This window comes from Chiroxiphia lanceolata, chromosome 7 (assembly GCF_009829145.1).
Source record: "Chiroxiphia lanceolata isolate bChiLan1 chromosome 7, bChiLan1.pri, whole genome shotgun sequence".
NCBI lineage: Eukaryota > Metazoa > Chordata > Aves > Passeriformes > Pipridae > Chiroxiphia > Chiroxiphia lanceolata.
Genome location: NC_045643.1, coordinates 14,309,689 through 14,320,268, shown reverse-complemented (window position 1 = coordinate 14,320,268; position 10,580 = coordinate 14,309,689). Strand labels below are relative to the sequence as shown.

Below are 10,580 nucleotides of genomic sequence, written 5' to 3'. Positions count from 1 at the left end.
GCAAAAAGAATGGGGTAGAGCAGCACTACCTTCAGGAAAGCACTTTGAACGTACAGGACCTCACCCGCCTCCCAACCCCTTTTATCAAAAGTGGCAAGGAAGGTGGAAAAAGGCTTGTACTGAGAAGGAAAATCTTCATCACTTGTGGGTTATGCCACCGAGAAGTGAAACTGTTTTAATTACAATGGTAGCTCTTGCTGCTTCTTTCCACTTGTGCGAAACAAGAATTGCTGGAAAATATTCCAGGCATCTTTTTCTGGAGCCTAAGGGTATGATCCCATCTTGACAGCTCTCTGTAGTTCAACTCAGGAGTGGATTTTAGCAATCACTTTTGAAGTAGACAAAAGGCCTGTTTGACATCTCTTAGGATTCAATGCTAGGGTTTTGGTGGTAGCAGACAGAGAAGAGGAACTACCACATGAAAGAAAAAAAGATGAAGAAAGTGTTCTTCACATATGGAGGGTGGAGAAGGAGACAAGATAAGGGTTTCCATGGCAACATTCCTTGAAGATAAGTATTTTTAAATCTGTGTGAATTTTAGTGTTGAAAACACAGTTGTGTTTTCCACAAAAAGATTTGGGGGAGGGCTGGAGTAGGAAGAATTTTTCCCCCTGCTTTTCAGGTCATTCCAGTTTGTTTTACAGAGGAGCCTGAACCCAAGCTAAATGAAGTATGTGTGATTGCTATGATGTTAATGCTTCTGTAAAGAAAGCCTTGCTTCCAGGAGGCATAAAGCATCAGTCATAGTTCTATATCGGCACCAACATCTTTGGCGCAAGCACTTGATCATCTCTTTAATGGGAAAAGTAGTTTAAATAGATCAAGGCTAGACCAGTTAAAAGTCACAAGGACAAATCTTGCAGGATTCCACATTAAAACTGGTGTAACTTGGCATGAAGTCTTAATTATAATTGATGTACAGATAAGTGATAGTAGTAGTAATGAGGTAGCTGAGACTTTTTGCCTTGGCCAAAGAGTGGAGGATGAGAACTGAAAAAGCAGAGAAGCCAGCTAAAATTTGTCCCTGGTGTGTGTCCCAGTTACTTCAATGACAGTGAAACATCCCTGTAGGGGGACAAGTGATGCTCCAGTGACACTGCTATGCAGGAAATATTTGCTCTTGATATGGGGTTGGGGGCCACCTCTGAACCTCTCTGAAGCTTCTCTGCTCCAATCTCTGCATTGCTGAACCACTCACGGGCACTGGCACGCTCTGCTGCCACCTCTCTGCTGGCATCCAGGCAGGTCAGCTCTGTCACAAGCCTGGCAGTGAGACATCCAATGCTGTGTGCCTGCTTGGCTGCCAACTTTGTAGTCTCACTAAAAAAGGCTATTTTTTTTTTTTAAACAGTTGCTTCCAACTCAGTGGTGACTCAGACACTGCAGCAAGGGTAAAGTGATCATCTTCCCCTTCAAAGCTTTACAGCAGAAGGCCCTGGGTATCCTCTCTAAATGAGAGCTTGCTGAACCCCACCATCAACTGGATTCAGATCTTTAATTTAACTGATGGAATGAGATGATCCAGCAGTCCTGTGTACCTGCTGGCTCAGGGCTTGTGTTTCAGCAATAGACTAAATGATTTCTACAAGTACTTTGTATTCAGAAGCCCTGGGGAGGGGAGGCTGGGAAAGAATGAATAGTCACATATAAAAGAGAAGGGGGCAATTCACCCATTAAGGCTCTTTCACTGACCAAATTTCCCTGGGCCATGAATCCGGGAAAGGAACAAAAATACATTGGAATAGTAAGAGAAAAACAGTCGTATTTTGCTATTTATCCTTTGGGGTGAGGGACGGGAAGCAAATAAGGGTGTCTAAAAAAGCATAATTCATGCTGTCAAAAGCATGGAAATTGGCACCTAGTAGTATTGTTTCATACAGAAGAAGCAAGGCTCAGATCTAGCTAAGATGACTTGTCAACTTCCCTACATCTTCATCGATAGAACCTACCAGCAGTGTGGAAAAAAGCTGCACTTCTTATGTTACTGTTGGATCCTCTATAAAGATTCACTGTTGTCAGATACATAATTTCTAATTCTGGGAATAATATGGTGCCCTGATGTTAGCACTAACGTGAAAATGCATACTCTGGCTTGGACTAAAAAGCAACTGACTTGCTCATGTAGGACTTGTTAGATTTTAGTTACTGATTATGTATATCATGTTTATTCTGTCTCTTCCTTTAAGACCACTGTGGTATTTTGTGCTGCACTCTCATGCTCTAGCTCCTTACAGCTGAACTGGAGATGCAGGAAAAGTACCATACGTAAATAACACAAGTGCAGCAAGTTCAGTATCCAGTATCCAGAAGCTGACTCTTCCTCCATCCGTGGATGCATGTGAGCCAGCCAGGCACAGTGTCAGGGCTCAGGACTCCGTGGGTGTTAGACAGCACTGATGGGATTGCTGCTGTGCAGGGGAGCGAAAGAACTGCCTTGTTGCACCATGTACAAGTGTTCTTACACAGCTCTAAGCTTTCACAAATGCAGTGTCCAGGCCAAAAAGACCTGCCTTCTGGCAACTTGTCTGCCACCTGCAACTGTCCTGGCTTTATGAGGGGGCTCTCCTGCTTTTTCAAGCCCTTCCAGAAGTCTGAATGGAGAAAGGTGCCTTAAGAGGAGAGGAGTGAGCTGTGTGAGTTAATGGGAGCTGACAGGGATGCCTGCAAGAATACACCATCACATATGACGGGAAACCAACTAGATCCATGCCCCACATTCATTGGTAAGCAAGATATTTGGGAACAGAGAGCGTGTTTGAAGTACTTAGTTCTTCTGCTGTGCAGAATTCATACTAAATTTGACAGCCTGTGCCTTGATTTGATGATACCGTTCTCCTAAAAGGAAGAAGCAAATTGATTGCTTGTTAACAGAATGCTCTAAATTAACCTCAGGCATGGGCCTGGGCCTGCAAACCTTTGCATGACTGTGACTATTATTTATGCTGTATGATTGCATTGAATACCGCTGACTGTTCAGTATATTGGCCTGGCACAGCTGCGCTGAAATTTTAGTTGTGGCTTTCAGTTGTTGGAAACAAAATTTTTGAAGCTGTTTAGGTGTTTGGATTTTGAATACCCCGTTAAGCACCTACTTGACTATTTAAATGCCTAGATGTCTTTGTACATCTAGTGTTGCCATAATGCAAAAAAAAAAAGGAAATGATATAGAAGGTTTGCTGGGTCAGGCCTCTGGTTTCATATCCCAGCAGTGATAACTAGGTATATACACCATAGTTCCCCACAAACATCTTTTCTGCTTGAGGAATCTTGATGGAGACTTTTACACAGTAGAGATAAAAACACTGCAAACATACATCCTGCATTAGCCTTTATATATTTTATAGCTGTACTGCTCTAGTGTGGTAAACTGAGCTGAGCAATCACATTTTTTCAATTATCCTCAAGAACAGGAAATCCTTATCACCTCTGTGTTTCTTTCTCCCACTACTGCAGCATTGGTCTTGAAATTGTCACCACAGCTCAAAATCCTCATTCTGTAAATTAAACTGTGATTTAAAAAAATTTTACAGTACAGCCTCCTCATAAAACTCCACAAGTCTTTTAGTGATGTGACTCACTCAATTACTCATGTGGGCAGACGTTCAGATAATAAAAGTAGTTAATGGAAAGCTGTGAGAAATACTGCTGGTTCCTGAGGAGGCAGCCAGGGGAAGGCTACTGCGGGTATTTTATCCGAAGAGCTGCTGAATTCACTGAGCTCCCAGCCATTTTTTTAAGATAAGGATTTCTCCGTTCTGCTTTTTCTTTTGTATAAGAACAGCTTGAGAAATCAGACTGGCAACAGAGAAGCAAAAGCACACCAGCTGTACATGTTTGCTCTTCTGCTCCTCTTCCTACATATTAGGGACGATAGCCAGCCTGTGCCCTGAAAAAATCTCTTTATCCTAGTGATGTGTGTACCTAAAGAACACTCAGTACTCTAATGAGCTCTGGATTCCTGAATCAAGTTGTGGAACTAACAAGTAGCTAAATAACCCCTTTGTTTGGAGGTGTCACATATACTGACAAGGATCAGATTTTTCTGGAATTAATAATAGTGCCTTGAGTTTGGTGTGCAATAGGTCAGGTAATACATCTAGAAAGCAGGTTTCAGTGACATTTCAGTGAGTGCACATTAGAGGAATATGGCACATTTTGAAGTTGGTGAGGCAGAAAGGTACTGAAGAGTAGTAAGGTACCACTTGGATGTAAGAGCTCCCTTACAAAATGAAATTACATGTATGATGACTTCAAGGAGACTTAGAATTAAGCCAAAACTGGAACTAATGTAAGTGGACCGGCTGATTAGAGCTAAGGGCTAACTGGCATTCGCAAAACAACCAGAGCAGTTAACTCTTGGTTGTGTGGCTCTGAGGCTGCTAGATTTCCTTATAAATGGCTGTGTGAGCCCATTCCAATAACAGTGCTGGATATAGAAAGAGAGAGGACATGAGGATATGCTCATATTTCATGCAGAATGAGCTGCAGGGAGACTATGGCTTGACTTGTAAAATAGAGCTTCTGGCACAGAGAAGCAGTGCATGGATGTTGAGGCTCTGGATCAGAGAAAGTAAGCTGTCAAATTATATTTAGCGACTACATGCTGCAGGAAAGCGCAGAGAGGGAAGGAGGGAACTATTGCGTAGCTGGGCCCCATGAGTAGTGAGCACACAGACCAGGGAATGAGGCTGTTAAGAGAGGATGAATTGCCTTGGTGTTCCTGATTCAAATAAATCTCTGTGTGAGGCCAGGGATCTGCACAGACTTGTATGACTAGTTTGATCAGCAGAACCCTGCTTTATTTATCCCCAGACTCCATCAGGTGAAGAGTGACCAACTTGTGGCCTTCCAGCCATTCCCTCTGCCCTCACCCTAGGGACGTTTCCCACAGCAATGCCATTCCCAGCTGGGGAAGCAGTAGTCTGATGGGGGCTCTTGGAACCAATATCTCAAACTGCTGTACAGCCCAGCTGCACACCCGGCTCAGTCCCAACCCATCAGAAGCTTGTTAGCTAAGGCTGGCATCTGCAAAATAGGTTACCCTGCTCCATTTGAATTCAGGGGTGTGAGTGCTCCATTGTGTTCCCTGGAAAGCCCAGTTCTAAAGAGATGAAGGTGGAAAAAAAGTCCTTATACCTGTATGAGATAGATCAAACCTTGTGTGCTGACATGTGACAGTTGATCATTTGGGTCCTGTCTTATACTCCGGGGTGCAGAGATTGTGACTGACTAGTTTATAGTAGGATGGGTACATCTTAGGCTCTAATTCTTTCCTGCTAAAAACTCACTTGTATGATTCAGAGATGTCTTTGCCTTTGCAATAAATAAGGCCTTTAAGCTCCCTCTCAGAGGAGACAGTGTGGGGAGGCCTGGCTGCCTTCTCTGCATATATATTTCTGTCAAACTGGATTCAGGCTGAGGTGGGTGAAACTGCTGCACCAACAGGGAGCCATCAACTTCCATCTCTTGTTAGGCAGTACTGCATCATTGAGATTTGTGTTGTTACTGTACTGTCAAAAATAGCTGTGAGTGAGAGAAATGCTCCCATGTGTTCACCAAGCAGGAGGACAGAGCAGTTAGGAGAAGGAGGGAGATGCAGACTGTGATAGTGAACAGAAGATGTGCAAGGAGGAACTGCCTTCACAGTCTCATGAAAGGGTGACCGTGATGCGTGATGGAAGGCGGAAGGATGACTTCACAGATGTAATTTATTATACTTCCTATGCAAGGGAGTTATACTAGTTCCAGAAAAAACACACACTGCTTTGGTGGCTCCTAAGAATATGCAAGGTCATAACATTTTTTAAAAGTGGTTTATGTGGTAAAAGCATGATTACCACATGGTAGGATTAGAAAAGCAGGATTAGAAAAGCTCCAGGGAGTGAGATCCTGGAGTTATATGAGTACCTAAAAATCTGAACTTTATTACATACAGGGAGAAACAAAGACCTCAGAGAACAGTTCTACCTGTTGCAGCTGCTGCAGATCAAACTTGCAAATGTGAAAAAAGCATCAGTAGGTCAGTAACATCTGCTCCAGTCTGTAGTGAGCAAGAATCAATAATTCAGAAAGGATGAATTTTCACATGTGCTGTACTGGAGCATTAACTCCTCTATCTACCCTTTAGGGGCTCAGCAGCTATATCAGATCCTACCCGGGGAGATGCCACAGGGTCAGGACAGGGTGAAAAATAACTGACAATTGACCTGGGTTAGCATCTTAGAGAAGGAATACCAGCAGGAAAGAAAAACAAATTAGAGTGGTTGGTTCTTTCTTCCTCTGGTCCTTGAGTGCTTGTCGTTTGAACCTTGGAGGGAAACTGATGAGCAACTACGCTTTGTGCTGGTTTCTCTTTGAGGCCATTTGTTGCCTGTTTTCTTTTTAAGTCTGAAATGTTAGAAAGAGATCATTATTTTTCCTATTTAGCTTGACCTCTTCCTTCCTGGGAAAGTTCTTCCCCTTGTACTGGCTCTGTTCTTTTCACACAGTGCTGTGTTGAAGTAAAGTTCAACAGAAAACTTGAATTCCTAGAAAAAATATTGGGACTTGGAATGAGACATTCCCTCGAACAGACACTCTGAAACTCTGCAAACATATCCTGACTCTCTCTGGAGGTGATGTGAGGTATCAGATGTCAACCATGCAAAATAAAAATATGTGCATTGCTGAAATAACAACGTTAGGGCAAACACTTCCATGAGATGGGAACTACTCTGTGGGTCATCTCTTCTACCTTTGTGCAGCAAGCCCTCTACTCAGCTGCAGTTTCTCCTAAGGAGAGAGGTTATCTGTGGTTACAGTCTTGATTGCCCAGCAAATTGCTGAATGCCTGAGGAAGCAGGAGGAGAATGTGCAGCTTCAGGCTGTGTGGGTTTTTCAATCTGGTTTACAGTGAGCACTGGAGGTTGAGTGTATAAGATGCCTCCAGATCCTGACACCATTTGTTGTGGCATTGGACAGATGCATCCTGTGCTGGGAGGCCACCCCTTGCATTCTGGAACAGCTGTGGGAATTAAATAAACTTCTATTTGCTTCAGGTGCTTTGGATCATGAGACTGGCAAAGGCTGGCCATCCAGGCAGAGGCAGATGCAGATACTGTGAAGTGAGCATGACTGGGTCTTTGTTGAGGCAGTGAAGATACATACTTCAGTTACAGACTGTTTTCTTCACTTACCCAGTTTTCCTTCCCTCTCTCCACTAAATGTTACCCTTCAGCTGAAGGGCCTATATATATGGTCAGTACACATGACCAGAACTTTGGTGTCAGAGTCCTTTGTCCTTTATACAGAAGCAAATCTGCTCAGCTCCATGTGATGTAGCAGCACAGGGATTTTTTCTTTTGTTTCTACTGTTTACAAAATGTGGGGAAAAAAAAGTTAAAGGAAAAATGGTTATAAAACTAGAGCAGAGTTATATAAACACGTGAACTGAAAACCTGCAGGAGAATCTGTCTGAGATCTGACCTGGTCATTTGTCTAAATAGGATGTTTACTCACACCACCCGATGTGGTGACTGTGCTGTCCAGTTCTCCATAGAGCAAAGTAAATGGAAGAGGCTTTTGGCTGTGATTTCTTACTGTGGTGCAAAAAATAGGTGGCCTTTGAACTACCCCATTATTACTTTTCTCTAATAAAGAATTGGTGATTCAATCTGTATACAGGACACCCACACAGAGTTCCCAGCTGGAAGAGTGCACATGACCAAAGGGTCGGTTTGTCTGTGCAAACTATTGTGAGTAGGAAACACCCTTGGGTGATGGGCAGAGGTAAAAACATAATGCATGAAAGAGAACTTGGAAGAATAGTGGTCTCACTGTGCTTTTGGATCTTGACCTCCAATATAAACTCTCTAGACTGCTTGCCTTTCTATTTTCTAGTGACTGTTTGAACGGCACCTTTAGGTGCCGTTTGCTTCTCAGTCTTAAAGATACTGATCTAAGGGAAAATCTTGCACAAAAGGATTGAGGAAAAGCTAGAAAAGTTAAAGTGTGTCATAAATTAGGGCTGAGAGAATATAAGAAAATAGTTTAGCACATCACTTGACAGATGGGAAGTCATTTATGTAAATTTAGGGAAGTAGTTGTTGGATTCAATTCGTCTAATTTAAACACTATTTCTAATTATTTTTGGTATGTATACAGAGGATTATATGATGGCCATTATTCTGACAGGAAGGCTCTTCATATTTAAATTTAAATCTGTAAATTATTACGCTATTAAAATGTAAACATGCTGTGATAACAAGCACCTGATTATGCAGACAGGTTAGTCCAGCTACTCTGGTGAACAGCTGTGTGCATGTATTTCAGATAATGCTTTTTTTTACAGCCTAAAAACCACAAGCAAGCCTTTGAGAGGTCAAGAGATGTCTGACCCACAGGTGGGAGCTGCCTGTAAGGAGGTTTGCTGGTACTGAGTGCAGATCTGAGAGCAGATGGGCTCTCACAGGTTTCCAATGAAAGCAGGCCCTGGCGGCACCCAAAAGTACAGAGGGAAGATGACACAATTAACAATTCCCCCTCCCTACAGTCTGGTGCTGCTAATCCCAAGTTAAAACTCCTAACAGCATCTTTGGAGAACCTTCCTCTTCACATCTTGACAATTTTCTCCTTTTTGCCAAGAGAAAGATCATGCAGGTTTACTGGGAAGCTGCCAAATGACAGCTTGACTTCACACCTGAGAAGCAAATGAATGAGGAGAGAAGGAAAGCCTCAGCCTGGCTCCAGCCTGGCACAAACACAAAGAGTCCTGGGAGTGTGGGCATGAGCAACCCCTGGAGCTGCAGCAGCAGCAGATGTGACATGAGCAGAGTCCAAGCTGAAGCTACTGTGGAGGAGGGAGCATGGGGCCCATTACCAAACTGCAAAAGAGTTATCATCTGCTGCAGACCCTAGGGTGAGGTGGAGACTTGCCCATGGATGATTTTTGGAAGTGTGGGACAAGGCTTGGAGCTCCACACTGTACAGCAGCCCTTCTTGAGCTGATTTGGCTGGCTTTCCTTCCCAGAGCCATTGCAACAAAGGCTCAGATCAGCTCTCTCAAAAGGTGCATTAACAATCAGCAGGGCAGCTGACAACCATGATTTATTCTTTAACTACCCCAAAACTGTATTTTTGGATGTGTAACTCATGGTTTATAAACTCTGGGGGTAAAGGGCACCAAGAATGAGGCTTCATGACACTCACTTCTTCAAACCTTGTGGTTTTAGGGCGGAGAGTGCCAGACTGTTGAGGGGAGCTGCAGCTGGCCTGACTCCATACTGGCACAGCCCTGCACTGGTGCGGGTGCTGGGGGACAGTGTGGGTGCTCATGTGCAGTCACCTCTCTCCTCCCCATACACGTCATGGCAGGAGGTCTCTGGCAGGGTGTTCTGGGATTCTTAAGCCGTTCTGTGAGATGAAGACTACTGCAGCTGTAAAATATGAATTGCTCTTGGCTCTTTAACTGCCTGTAGAAAAGTCAAGTACTTGAAGTTTTGAATTTTAGTCCATATTTTAAAATGGGAGAAAAACGCTTTGCATATGAAATTTTTTTCAGCAGTATGATGATCACTGTGCCTGACTCATCCTTCATATGGGTGAACTAAGCAAGCTAAAAGAAATATCCCTCAGGGCAGGGATTTCTATCTCATTTTTCTTTTAAGGGAAGAAACTTCCAAGGACTGGCCCCGAAGACTACCAGGTTGTTGGATAACCCCACTAGGTGTTTGCAATCTGCAATTCTAAAGTCAGCAGGCGACCAGGCATATCTAGCTGGATGCCTTTGCAACAGCTCTCAAGGCAAGAGAACAAGTGTTCCTCTAGTACGAGGTTGATGCACAGGTCCTGCAGTGCTGGATCTTCTCTGGTTGACTACCACAGAAGTGTCTGTAAGTCTGTAAGGTGAAGGCTGGGAAAGCGTCAGGCTGTTGTGTGACTGTGTAAGGGACGGCATGTAACCCAGGGCTGCACTACAGAGGCAGCCAGAGCTTTGTGGAGCCTCATGGGAACATGAGGTGAGTAATCACAGCTGCAATTCATTTCAAAGAGGCAAGTGAGCTCCCTGGAGAAAGCTGGGACACTTCTGCTGAGAGGGCGTTTTTTAGGGGGGTGGGGAAAAGGCTATTTTTCTGCTCAGGTGGAAGAATTAAGTGGGAAAGCCTTGCACCTTCCTCAAAGGGTGGGCATTTTCATCACAATTGTAGAGTGACTTCCCTGGGATATAAAGTCAGTCAGTATTAAAGCTAGGAACTGACCGAACAGACCTCTTAGCTCATGGCTTCAGTGCTGTCCTGCAGCCACGAGACTGTTCTTGCTCTGTTTCTGCTGACCCTTCACTATGTGCTTTTCTCTGTTAGAGCTGAAAAGCTGCTTGGCAGCTGAGACTTTACCCTTCCTCGCACCCCGTACAGCAGCAGCTGCACAGAGGCGCGAGGGTCTGACTCCGGCTCCCGTGGTGCTCAAAGCTCCCGGGGTACCAGCAGAGGCGGCGGCAGCCCCGTGCTCTGGGAGGGGCGCTGCCAGCGACCTGCCGTTGGGGAAATCGAGTCAAAGTGATTAAAACGGCCAAGACCCTCTAAAAAGAAAAGCGTAAATATTTA

General features: G+C 44.1%; 1 long non-coding RNA gene across 1 annotated transcript; it reads left to right on the top strand.

The window, feature by feature from the left end:
• The first annotated feature begins 2,537 nt into the window (after positions 1 to 2,537).
• Positions 2,538 to 10,284, top strand: LOC116789691. The gene is made up of 4 exons (XR_004358125.1): positions 2,538 to 5,790; positions 5,936 to 6,019; positions 7,038 to 7,450; positions 7,528 to 10,284. It is a non-coding gene; the product is annotated as an uncharacterized LOC116789691 (long non-coding RNA).
• The last annotated feature ends 296 nt before the right edge of the window (positions 10,285 to 10,580 follow it).